At 41.5% G+C, this 12,016-nt stretch overlaps 1 protein-coding gene and 1 long non-coding RNA gene across 2 annotated transcripts in view; both read right to left on the reverse strand.

The window, feature by feature from the left end:
* The window catches only part of il6st (interleukin 6 cytokine family signal transduce), a 42,118-nt gene that overhangs the window by 2,698 nt on the left and 27,404 nt on the right, over window positions 1-12,016 (reverse strand). The window lies entirely within an intron of this gene.
* On the reverse strand, window positions 4,907-9,220 carry LOC307243170. Its single transcript, XR_013844611.1, has 4 exons — window positions 8,406-9,220; window positions 6,672-6,876; window positions 6,501-6,547; window positions 4,907-5,660 (listed from the first exon to the last, which is right to left on the reverse strand). It is a non-coding gene; the product is annotated as an uncharacterized lncRNA (long non-coding RNA).

The following is a 12,016-nucleotide window of genomic DNA, read 5'->3' on the forward strand; positions in this document are numbered from 1 at the left end:
CTCGAGATCGCTAATAGGCTCAGCTTTGAGCTAACCCTAACCCTTTCTGCAAGCAATACAGTTAAAGTAAGGTGAATAAACATTTATCAAAGAGTGTGAACATTTTATTTAAAATATTTAAACATCAATTTAATAACAATGTCTCCCCTTGTCAAACAACGGCTACCTTTTGAATGTCTGTGTCTGTGCTTGGTGCGACAATATTCCAGCATCATGTTCCTTTTAACATTATAATCGTAGCTTTAATATCACAATCCAAATCATATCGGTAATGTTAACTAGTCTTATGGAGCGCAGAGCAAAGTTTTGGTGAGCAGGTATATGGAGAACGGAGATGTCAGATCTATGGAAAAGAGACTGCAATCTGTTTTGTAATTAAGGATTTAAAATTCACTCATCACTCATGCCGATTAATGGGGCTTAGCAGGGAGACATGCCGCTCCACCAGAAACATCTCTAAATGCACACTAGGGTGCGGATTCTAGAGATTATTTTATAACATCTTTGGCCGACAAGGGCAAACACACTACAATGGCCCAAAACATCTACAGTCGGAGAAACGCGCAGCAGGTTCAGAAAAGATGACAATTCAACAACACATACTAAAATCCAAAACAAATACAACGGAAACATGCTGCAGAGATCCAAAACAAATACATCAACAGAAAACCCACTGCAAATACAGAAACGATGCAAAGTCAAAAACACAAAATGCAACAGAAAAACGCTGCAGTCAACACCATGTAAGTGCTCCAGGCCTCTATGGGGAGTGCTGAGTGGAACAGCTTGATTTTCGACCCGAAAAATACCAGACGAAAGAGTGTTTGTTTTTGAAGCAGGAAGAAAAGTGGAGTAAAGAGGTGACATAAAAAGGTACGTATTCCTTTTTTTAGATTTGGCCTTAGTCTTTTTACAATATTATACAAGAGTAACAATTTACGCAACGAGCATTAGCGTGGTTAGCTTTGATTTCTACAAGAACTTGATAGCAACACCATTGTGTGCCATATATTGCATTTACAGTAATTCTAGCTAATGTTATCTGTAGCGGTAGCTAACTACTTTCCGGAAGACCCGAGTGTCTGAGCCTTTTGATTGCATTTCATTTTCTCCCCGCTACATCGTCTCCACATATGATAGAATACTAGGTGAAAAGGAGAGCAGAACACATAAAACACTAGTTAAACACCCATATAGGTAACTGAAAAGTATAACACTTATAATAAAATCTTATGGTGTGGTTTGCGCAGCCACACATGATCTGGATCTAGGTAATTAGGGACCCAGGATCAGAGTGGCGACATACATGTTTCTCGTTGATTGGTCTTACAAGCAACAGGTAAAACCCCTATCCCCACACACACTCAGGAGAGAGGAGCCCTTCTCATGATATGTCTATCTGCTCCTGGGCTTATTCCAACTTGCCAACTCTCTACAATAAACTGGTTTCTACAACCCCGTCTTCTGTGTCTCTGTGCCGGAGGTCCCTGAACACGGCACTTGGGTGGCGCGTGATAGGCGAAGCTGTCACACTGGCACCTGAACAGGGACTCTCCGTCATCGGGAAGGGACACAGAAGGGCTGCCAAAGACGCCTTGGAGCCACCAGTAGATCTACAGGCCCCAACACCAACCCTCTCCTGACTAGCAGCAGCAGCACCCAGGAGGTCTGGTTGAGGACCGGGGGAGAAGCAGCCGCAGCAACCACCACAGGGAACCGCTGGCAGCTAGCTTCTCCGCCCAGCAGCCACTGCTGGGACCATCCTGCAGCCACCGCTGGGACCATCCAGCAGCCCAGCCACTTCTCGAAGCAGCCCCCGCAACAGCTTAACTCGGCCATGCCTCCACCAGCCAACACAGTAGCACGAGGTCCCATGCTCTGGAAGAGAGGAGGGGAGTCTGCATTGTCGCCCTGGGGGAAGGAAGCCGGTGGACCATGCTGTTCCGGGGAACCAGGTCCCCTGGAAGGGCATCAATTAATTTGTTTTGGACATTTGTTGGTTTAAGGCAGGGATTCCCACTTTTTCGGCTTGCAAGCTACTTTTAAAATGACCAGGTCAAAATGATCTACCTGCATTAAAAAATGCTAAATATATACACACACACACACACACACACACACACACACACACACACACACACACACACACACACACACACACACACACACACACACACACACACTGAGGAAACTACCGGGAGCAGCCAAAAGAAGAAGATACTGAGTATACTTCATATTTACAATATATGTTGGCGTACCTTGCATTTCTGCATGAACCTTTACGGCACAATAAAATAAAATACATTTATGGTCACTACCTTACTCTGATAACTTGCACTGAATGGAGTCGGCCAGGGTTGCATAGTCCGGACAGTAGCTGCTGGTAGCCAGCCTCAGGCAGGCTTCGAAATGATCATCCGTCATGGTGGAACAGTACTTGGACTTTATAATCTTCATGTGGGAAAAGGCTGACTCGCATAAATAAGTAGAGCTGAAATTTGTCTTTGAAGAGATCTCGCTCAAATAGAACAGGCGATTTTCGTTGCCACATCCATTATCTCTTTCATGTTTAGCGTTTTTGCACATATAATGCTTGTTGGTGTATTATGGAGTGGCACTTGGTAATAAATCCATTCAAGCGGCCCACCATTGCAGGCGCACCGTCGTTGGTGATTGACATCCATTTACACACTGGGAGCTGGGTTTTGTCGATAAAGTTTTTGAAAGACTGAAAAATGTCCCCTCCCCGCGTATGTTCTTTCATGGGCAGTATTGTCAACAGCTCCTCTTTTGCAGTCATATTTGTAAACACCATCCGAATAAAAATGCACAATTGTGCTGTATCACTTATGGCCGTAGACTCGTCTACTTGCAATGAGAAACACTCACAGTCCATGATGTCCTACCAAAGCTGCTATGTCAAATCATCGCCCATTACTTCACAACACAGTGTAACTGTACTTCTTGGTAGCTGAAGACCTTTGATTGAAGACAATATTTCTGGTTTATTCTTAAAGACTCGAAACAACGAGTCAGCTGCCTCAACAAAGGCCTCTTTTACCATCTCTCCATCTTGGAAGGACTTCTTACACTTAATGATGGCGTGACTCACCCGGAACGATGCTTCGGTGGCTGCCTTTACTTTTGGATTAAGCTGTGTAAAAAATGACTGCTGTCCGATTAACTGCGATTTCAGTTCAGTCACCTTTCTCTTTCTCAGCTCACTCTTCGGAGGTAAATCAGTGTTGTATTTTTTATGAACAGTTCGTAAGTGCCTTTCCACATTTCCCTTTTTCGGAATAGCCACGGTACATTGATAGATCAGGTAAACGTACTTCGAGTATGACAGTGAAAAAAAAAGTCCTCCTCCCATTCCGCATCGAAGTCCTCCCATCCCCCACTCATTTTTTATATCCGTTCTTTAGTAGATATAAATTGGAAGGCTAACTAGGTCACTTACCTCGCTTAAGTTTTGCAGTAGCTCACGTGTTTTCTACGTGGTGACCCATGTGTTAGAAGAGAGGAGATCTAAGTAGATGTGATTGTAACCCAATGAACAAAGTTTGAAGCAACATTAGACTGGCCGCCCTGTACGTCAATCAAGTGGAAAATGCCAAATTGAGGATATATGATAGGCTAACATCTAAAACAAATTATTTGACTGGCACGCAATCTACCTGCACTACATTGGTCGATCGTGATCGACCCACTGGGCACCCCTGGTTTAAAGGTATGGGAACCCTGTTTCAGAGTCCTGTGTTTTATTTATTCTAGGCATAGTAACCCTGGGTCAGAGTCTGTATTTTTAGGTATAGTAACCCTATGTCAGTGTCTCTATTTTTTTCTTTTTTGTTCTCTGCTTGGGGGAGGGTAAGGCTTCGGCCAGGTATTCTCCCTGGCCTCAGTTTGGTGTCGGGGGTATGTGGTGTTGGGATGGTGTGGTTTGAGCAGCCACACCTGACCTGGATCTAGGTAATTAAGGACCCAGGATCAGAGTGACTGCATACCTGTTGCTCGTTTGTTGGTCTACCGAGCAACAGGTAAAACCCCTATCCCCATACACACTCAGGAGAGAAGCCCTGTCATTACTTGTGTCCATCTGCTCCGGGGCTTGTTCTATCAAGCTCCCTCTCCACAATAAACCTGTGTTTTCTACACAGAGACACAGAAGACTGGGTCTTCTGTGTTTCTGTGCCTGAACACGCCCCTGAACATGACACTTGGGTGGCGCGTGGCCAAACTGCCACTGTTGGCCGCTGCTGTAAAAAAGCAGAAACATTTTAACCAGGACATGGAAGATGGTGCTGATGTCTCTCTACCCTGATGCTAAGGAAGTAAAAAAAAAAAAAGGAACAGACACCACTTTCACAGTGCAGAAATACAAGGAGGCAATTGGAAAGGCCTACCAAAGAATAACATTGTACATTTGCAACAGCTGCTTCTGACATTTTCCAACTCGTTTTACGCTCCACTCTGTATATTTTTGATTAAATGTCAGTTTTTCCCTCTATATCTGATGTTCTGTACAAGATAAATTCCACCCATCAGTGATTCATTAAACTTCCTGATTTGACTTGTGTCATCAAATGGTCTGGTATGACTATTGTCAGAAGTGAGAAATTTTAATTATCAGGTAGAGCATCCAAACAGTTCCTTCCTTTCAAATGCAATACTCTTTTGGCTTGTACTTCCAATACAACCTTGTTTCTCACCACTATGTTAGTTTGTTGCACCATAATGCAAAGTTCTACAGAGAGAGGAAATGACAATGAACACTGTAATCCGCAGTTACGATACCACTTGATTCTACTATTTCACCAATTTCGCATAGGAGATTCAATTTAAACATTCGATTGATAGAAATTTAAGGTTTCAAAACAGCATTTAATCACAGGTAAAAGAGGACATTAATGAAATTCATCTTTATAGCCATATCAATTGTGACAATTATTGTTTTTCAAAGGTTACAGAGGACAGTCTTCAAGTGAAGATGACAGTGTGCTCCATGTTATTTTGCCATCTGGAGACAGTCCACTTTCTGCCACCGTGGTGAGTTTACATCTATCATGGCATTTCTCCTTAAGTCAAGTGAATTGATACTATTTTCGTTCGATCTAATCTGTCATTTGTGTGTTGTATGCAGGGGTAGGCAGTCCAGATGAAGTGAGCACTCCAAGAATGGAGAACACTTTGCATAGGTAAAATACAACATTGTCAACATGATATTTTGTCGCACAAGCAGCACAATATATCCACAGTACAGCAGTTTAATTCATTTGTTTTTGGTATTGCATTGTCCAGAGTTCATCTGTAAAAGCAGCTCTAGTGTTGGACTCCACTAATTTTAAAGATAGTATCAGAAATAATTGTGATGTTGACCTTTTAAGGTCTACTAATGGCCAGCAGTTTCTAGCTCCATTTTCAAACTTGTTCTGTGAAAGTTGGTCTCACATTTCATTACATAGCAGCCATGTTATTTAATCTGATATAGTTTTCCACACAGGACTCCCAGGTCAATGGCTGCATCAGATAACTCTGTCTCTGTAGGTCCTCAAAGTGCCTGGAGATGGTCATCTCCACATGGACTGTAGGTTGACCCTACCACAAACTGGCCCAATTCCTCCTGTGAGACTCGGAACTCACACTCAGTTCCACCAAACCTGGAAGTAAAATATGCACATCCGTTCAATTTTAAATTTACGTTTGTTTTCAGTCAACTGGCATGCTGTAATTTTGGGCAGTAAATGTACGCTGTAGTTCATCTCTAAGCAGGAAGTTGTGCTGAAATTAAGTTCATCCTGTTTAATGTACTTGTGAGAAGTGATAGAAGTATGAATATGCTCTAATGATGTACTGATTTGTACTTTAAATTTTGTTTTCCATAAATTTACAAATTTTCTGCCAGACTTAAGATTTATGAAACCTTTATTATATGGAATCGTAGTACCCCTTTTTACTAAGTACCATGGCAAGATACACCTGATGTCCTTAACAGTTCATGTGTCTTTTCTGTCAACTCTGAGGACAGGCTCTAATTTCACAAAGCAAAAGCTGGAAGCCCCTTAATGCCATGCAATATACTGTACTCTGAAATATGTTATGGCTCATAACACATTCTTATGATGTAGTGTCAATTGCAGTTTTCAAAAAGGTAATGTTGACCAAGTGCCTTGGTGCTGCAAAGATATGTGTGTTTACAGCCAGAGGGCTGAAAAGGGTAATTGTCTAGAAAGTAATGTTACCATTCCCAGTAGTTAATAGTTCACCAAAAAAAAAAAAAAAGTTTCAGCCTACAGCTGAAACTCCATCTAAGTTTGTATCAGTGAGTTAGCTACTGCAGTTATATTTCAGCCTCTTCCCAAGAAATTAAAGATAATGAGGTTCAGTTCTTCACATTTACATAAAGGACAAGGCATGACTCCCTGATCCAATTCTCTCCAATTGGTTAGGAGAAGGCTGAAATGGAACTGCAGTAGCTACTTGTGGGTGCACAAACTTACAGAGTAATGGCTGACATGAAGTGAATAGATTGACAGAATCTTCATTTCTAGGGAAAACAGTATTTTGATTAAAACTTATAACGGGCAACTGAATTTAATTGCATTTTAGACAGTAACTAGAGGTAAATCTGATAAAAATGTAAAATAACATTTTAATTGATAGAAACAAACCTGAGGCAGGTTGTACATGACATCTGGTTTACCAGATGAACAACAAGACTGGTTAAGAGATCTGATGGTTTGCGTGTTCCACTTTTCCCTGCATTCATCTGTAGCACACCCATGAACACGAACACGAACTGCACTAGGCATGTGTGAGCATCTGAAGAGATGTCTCTCCCCCAGGTCATTCATGAGGTCCATCCAGAATTGAGACCTGAACACACAGACTCAAATTAGAGCTGTAGATTGTTTTAGGTGATGCATTTCCATGTAATGGATTTAAAATAAACAAAATGATCATCAAACAACAGTAAACCTGAAGTGCTACGAAAAGTATTTACTGAATAAAAAGGGTCCATCTGTGTTTTAACTGATGATTCTGATCATTTCATTGGAAAGGAAATAAACCATCGCTCCAGCAACCACACTAGATTTATCACCATAAAGGCACATTTCAGAGGAGGAAAAGGCGACACTGAAATGTCATGTTACACAGCAGAGATCTAATTTGGACTCTAAATTCTGAGCCTCCAGATTCAGATTTTTCCATAATGAAACTAAGGTATAAAAAGTCCAAAAAGAAAGTTCAGTGATCATTTATTAATAAAGAATGTTAATGTTGGTATGTTATTATCACATATGGTAATACTTGTTGTTTCAAAATTACATTTAATATAACTCGTATCTTGATGTCTTGAATTAAGGCTATAAAATGCAACGTTCTAGCAAAGAAATTAAATAACACAGTGCATCCCTCATGCTTTTCATTCATGCTTCCTCTATTTGGTTTTTCTTAGGGTATCTAGTTGCAGGAAGTTTCATAAGCCTATTATATATGCCAATTAATATTGCCTACAGGAAGATCACAGATACTAGATGTTCTCAATTATCAACAAACATTCTGAGAAGTATTTGGAGTAACAACATGCTCTAATAATTTACTGAATTGTAAATTTTGGTTTTGTTGTGTCTCTGATGCAGATTCCAGTCACAAGCAATTCTACTTCTACAAGAAGTAATCAGAACTACTGAAATTCCATGACCTTTTTAAGATTTACTGTGTTCACTACTAGGGGACGATTAAAAATGTTGAGGACCACAGCTCTGTTTTCCAAAGTATGACCACCAGCTTTTGATTTGTTGGTTTGTCGTTGAGGAGCAATACATATGACTGGCAGCTCCAGCAAATCAGTGTGTGATCTTAAGGCACACTGCCACAGTCTGTGCAAAGCTGCATTGGTATGATACCCCATTCTGAGACCCTATGGGGATAGTTTTGAACACTAGAGAGCAGAGAAGGCCGTCAGCTGCAGTATGCCTTGAAGGCCAGGAGGCGTCCAGGAAAAATGATGGCAGACCCCTCCCACCCTGAAAACCATCTGTTTGAATCCCTTCCCTCTGGTAAGAGGTTGAGGTTTATCAAGACAAAAACCTCACGCCATATAAACAGTTTCTGCCCCATGGCAGTCAGACTAAAACACTCTCCCTTCCCCTCACTGACTCAATATCCAATTCTGATGTATTATTTCATTCCAAATATACTGCATATTATTATATCAATTATTAGAGGCTGTTAAGTCTGGAATAAATTAGACCTCTATTTTAAATAAAACTATCACAAAATTAGGCCTCCATACTAAAAACTACTGTATCTAGCTGCTAATAAGTATTCCAAACAGTGTGGTGTGTTGAACCCTTGTATTCTGCAAACCAACACAAATACATTCAATCAAGTCAACTTACTCGTTTTCAGCTTCTGCCAAAAAACTGTACATTTTAGCCACATGAGCCACAGAAGACTTAAACAGTCCCCAGATCTTGGCCACAGAAAGGACAAAACATGGCAGCCTGGAAAGATAGAAATTGAGATGGTGAATCCATTTAGTCAACTCAATCTAAAATTACATAAATAGCAATGATCACTAGATAAAAGGCATTTCTCCTTGAGCATGTCTAATGCTCTCGTCACCTCTCCTCATAACCTCCCTATTTTGTGTTAATGTCCTTTCTCTGCTTCCTGTTATTTCCTTTGACCCGGTTCTTCACATTTTCTCCCTTTTCCTACACCCCTTTTCTCTTTCCTTGTTATCTCCCTGTGCTCTCTCTCTACCTCTGCTTTCTCCTTGTCAATTCCCTATGCCCTGTGTTCTTGACCTGCACTCAATTTGTGACCCACTGCAGCAAAACCTGCATTGTCGCTCATTTCTAAAATCGCCATGAGCCGCCAAATAAGTTGAAAAAAGAAGAAAATTTTGATTTTTCCAGATTCGTGATCCCTTGTGTGTTTTTTTTTTTTTTTTTTTAATATACACTACTCACAAAAGGTTAGGGATATTCGGCTTTCGGGTGAAATTTCAGGATGAGCCTAAAATGCACAATAACCTTTACAGGTGAACTTAATTTGACCTTCTCTAAACTTTTGAATGCACATGTCCAACTGTTCACTGTTTCAGTACTTTTTGCACAACTTGCTGTTCTCTAACAAGGAGCTGAACGGCAAAATTCACAACAGGTGTTTGATCCATGAATCGACCAATACATTTCCTGGTTCAATTAGAATTGGTATTTAAACAGTCCTCTTCATCATACTCTTCACATTTTGACATCATGAGACCGAGACAACACCTAACAACTGATCAACAGTACCTTGCCATTGCGAGGCTTCAAACAGGATGTTCCCAGAGGGAAGTGGCCACTGAGCTTAGAGTGTCACAGAGTGTCATCAGCAGGTTCCAACAGAGATACAGAGAGACTGGAAGAGTCACAAAAAAGCATAGAAATGGACATCCTTTGGCCACATCCCACACTGATGAGCGCTTCATTGTGAACAGTGCCCTGCGGAAGCGGATGATGAATGCCTCTCAACTCCAGGCACATTTAAAGGAGGTGAGAGGCACCCAAGTGTGACGTCAGACCATTCGAAACTGTTTACATCAGCGTGGTCTGCGTGCTAGACGACCTGCAAGGGTACCTGACCACACCACCAGGAACAGGCATCATGGTCTTGCATGGGCCAGGGAGCATTTAGGCTGGACGAGGGACCAGTGGGCCTCAGTGTTGTTCTCTGATGAAAGCCGATTCACATTGAGCAGAAATGATGGCCGCCAATGATGTTGGAGACCTCAAGAGAGTGCTATGCATCAGCCACTGTTGTCATCAGACGAGCCTTTGGCAGTGGTGGTGGTGTTACAGTGTGGGCAGATGTGTCTAGTCAATACAGAACTGCCCTACACTTTGTAAATGGTACAGTCACAAGTCCATACTACTTGAATATCATAATGAATCCAGTCATTGTGCCCCTGCATGAACAACACAGGCCTAATTTCATCTTCATGGACGACAATGCTCCAGCTCATCGAGGTCGCATCATATGGGAACGGCTGCTGGAGACTGGAATACCTCAAATGGAGTGGCCTGCACTTTCTCCAGACCTGAATCCCATAGAAAACCTATGGGATCAGCTGAGTTGCCATGTAGAGGCTCGTAACTCTGTACCCCAGAACCTCAATGACCTGAGGGCCGCCCTTCAAGAAGAGTGGGGTGCCATGCCTCAGCAGACAATAAGTCGACTTGTGAACAGCATGAGACGTCGTTGTGAAGCTGTAATTCATGCTGAACGGCACATGACAAGTTATTGAGACATTGACATTTTTTGTTGTGGAAATCACCATTGCATGCTTCTACTTAAATGCCCTACTTTCATGATATAATATCACTGTAGCGTGAACGTTTTTGAATTTCGTGAATTTTCCATAAATGTCACCCGAAAGCCAAATATCCCTGACTTTTTGTGGGTAGTGTATGTATTTTGAAAGCCAAGTTTGATTTATTAATAGTAGATAAATGTTAACCATCGAGTTAAATATTCCCAATAGATGACTTGGGGAAACACAGTTCACTTACCGAGACGCTGAACAGCACAACTGCCGATCGATCGTTTCCTTTAAAGCGACCTTCCAGGTGAAGATCATTCCTCCATATTCCATGTGATGTCCGCGTTAAGGATTACGAGAAGCGGGTGGCGGAAGATCGAAATCATATCGCGGACCTTAATCTGACCAGTGCGATAGGTCTAAGTCAGTGTAAGCATCGCGTACTGGACTACATTTTCTGCGATGATAGTTCTCCGACAGCGACGCTTAATCTAATATCGGACTTGGAGAACATTTGAAAACAGCAGATTTCAACCTGAATGTGATGATGAAACAGAATATTTTCAAGAACCACCGGAGGAGACCGACGACACGCCCGTTGTTACAATAGAAGAAGTTGACAACGTGATGAAGTCCGCTGAGGTTGGTGATGCAGATTATGAACAAGTAGGAATGGACAAGATTCTCAAGTTTACCTGCAAATGCAGCCAGGGCCGAAGAGAAAATGAAAAGAGGCAGCCCCAACCAGGCTCTCAGAGTCTAGCTGGGGTAGGGTTGGGGTTAGCCCACATAATAACTTCAAGAATATTGAAGATATTTGGCACATGCACATTTATATATTAACTTTCACACCGAGGTTGATATACAAAGACTAATATTATTGACAGACTGTACATCTTGTGTTGTCTGCACTTTTAAACTCTTAAATTATTACACTTTTATAAAACATGTACATTCTTACTGTGAAATAAAAGCTTTTTTTTTTTTTTTTAAACAAAGATGTCTTACGATGATGCTGTTCAACATCCCCTATAAACACAAGAACAATGCCGAGATTGCCCCATTCTGCAGGGTGTCAAGTGGCCATGTGACAAGTAGCCGTGTGGCTCTGTTGATCCTCCACCCATTTGCATTCTGGGAGCTGGCTGAATGAAGCCAAGTGCGGGGGAAAAACTTTGAGGGTGATTATCTCAGAAACAGTTTGGTGCACCCTCGTCATCAACAAGCCACAGCTTTAAAAAAAAAAAGCTTGATTCCCACAAGTGACACCGTTTCTTGAAGCTCCGATTCTTCACTTTCAAATGACGTAAAAAAAAAAAAAAAAGTCAAACGGCACCAAATGTAACTAAAATCTGCGGTGGGTCACATTTGTCATCTATCTTCTCTTCTTTTTGCTCTCTGCACCTCGCCTCCTTTACATTTCTTTTTACATACATTCTCTGCTCTCCTTTTACCTCCACCTTCCTCTTATGCAATGTCCCCTTCACTGATCAATAAAGTATCCTATCATATGTGGAGACGGGTCTCCCAGAAAGTAGTTTGCTACCACTACGTATAACGTAGTCTCTAGCATGTTAACGCGAGCTATGCAAATATGTTAGTTTTTGACAACATTATAAAAGAGTAAGGCCAAATGTTGAAAAGAATACATACCTTTTTATGTTGCCTCTTTATTCCGCCTTTCTTCCTGCATCAAAAATA

The sequence above is a fragment of the Zeus faber genome (genome assembly GCF_960531495.2).
Source record: "Zeus faber genome assembly, chromosome: 17".
Taxonomy (NCBI): Eukaryota; Metazoa; Chordata; class Actinopteri; order Zeiformes; family Zeidae; genus Zeus; species Zeus faber.